This window comes from Chlorocebus sabaeus, chromosome 20, assembly GCF_047675955.1.
Source record: "Chlorocebus sabaeus isolate Y175 chromosome 20, mChlSab1.0.hap1, whole genome shotgun sequence".
NCBI lineage: Eukaryota > Metazoa > Chordata > Mammalia > Primates > Cercopithecidae > Chlorocebus > Chlorocebus sabaeus.
The window spans coordinates 16,028,419-16,030,043 of NC_132923.1; the positions used below are offsets into that span (position 1 = coordinate 16,028,419).

At 50.6% G+C, this 1,625-nt stretch overlaps 1 non-coding gene across 1 annotated transcript; it reads right to left on the bottom strand.

Annotated features, from left to right (window-relative positions):
* Window positions 1-603: 603 nt before the first annotated feature.
* On the bottom strand, window positions 604-675 carry TRNAQ-CUG (transfer RNA glutamine (anticodon CUG)). The gene has a single exon. It is a non-coding gene; the product is annotated as a tRNA-Gln (tRNA).
* Between the last annotated feature and the right edge of the window lie 950 nt (window positions 676-1,625).

The following is a 1,625-nucleotide window of genomic DNA, read 5'->3' on the forward strand; positions in this document are numbered from 1 at the left end:
GCATAAAAATCTGAATATGAAGAAGTGAATAAATTAACATTTGGAATCAGATGGGCCATGTGAATAAAGCAGTGCTACTCCCAAGTTAGGTCTCCAACCATCGACCCTAAGCTGAGACACAATCTCCAATGACTGAGTTAACCCCATCAAAATTTCTCACGCCACCATTTACTTACCAAAATGACAATGGGTGCCATTAGGAGATTTCTCAGGTGAAGGGAATCTCCAGGTCTAGGACTGGGGCGGCAGCCTTTTTAGTGGAGGAGACCTCTCACCCCGAGGCGGGGGAGCGGGAGGTCCGGGCCTCCGATTGCTGGGTGCCACGAGGCTCGCCCAGGAAGGGGACCCTGCAGGCTCAGTGATCCCGACTGGATGATTTGGCAATTTCCCTGTGGTCCCGGTCACTGTAAAAACCCGGCTTCTGGGACCCCGAACACCGAAGAGGGGACAAAGAGCGCGGGGGACATCACGAGGCTTAGACAGCGGGAGCAGAAGGGACACGGAGGCCCGCAGCTCAGAGCTTCTGGACGTCAGTGGAATCCCCATTCCATTTAGGGAGTAAAACACGGCACTACCGTCCTAATTAAACAGAAAGGTACACAAAGGTTCCACCGAGACTCGAACTCGGATCGCTGGATTCAGAGTCCAGAGTGCTCACCATTACACCATGGAACCTCACAATGCAAATTTGCTGGTGGTGTCTGAATTCCTAATAAGTGACAATAGTTCCCACCCACCCATGTCAAGGCATTTCTATTATCCCACAAGCAACACTCGAGGAAGGTGGATCAGTAGGAAGGAGCCATCCCTCTTGCTTTCTCTGCCCTCTCCTCTGATCAGCTTCTATCATTGCATTTGTACCTCGGAAAACGAGGCAACATCCACTGTGGGTTTAGGGCCAGAGAAGAGCCCTTGAAGCCTCGGTCATAAGAGTTTCCTGTGCCGAGGTGAAATTCCTTCCTTCCTTCCTTCCTCCCTCCCTCCCTCCCTCCCTCCCTCCCTCCCTCCCTCCCTTCCTTCCTTCCTTCCTTCCTTCCTTCCTTCCTTCCTTCCTTCCTTCCTTCCTTCCTTTCTTCCTTCCTTTTCTTTCTCTCTCTTTCTCTCTCTTTTCCTTCCTTCCTTCCTTCCTTCCTCTTTTCCCTCCCTCCCTTCCTTCCTCCCTCACTTTTTTTCTTTCTTTCCTTCCTTCCTTTCCCTCCCTTCTTCCTTCCTTTCCCTCCTTCCTTCCTTCCTTCCTTCCTTCCTTCCTTCCTTCCTTCCTTCCTTCCTTCCTTCCTTCCTTCCTTTCCTTCCTTCCTTTGCATTGAGATAGAGTCTCCTTTGTTGCTCAGGCTGGAATGCAGTGCAGTGGCAGTGGGCAATCTCCCCTCACTGCAACCTGCATCTGTTGGGTTCAAGTAATTGTAAACCTCAGTAGCTGGGATTACAAGCGTGGGCCACCATGCCCGGCTAAATTTTGTATATTTAGTAGAGATGAGGTTTCGCCATGTTGTCCAGGCTGGTCTCAAATTCTTGACCTCAAGTGATTTGCCCACCTTGACTTCCCAAAGTACTGGGATTACAGGTGTGAGCCACCGCGCCCAGCCCGGAGATGAAATGTCTGCAAAATTTCTGTTATTTTCTTT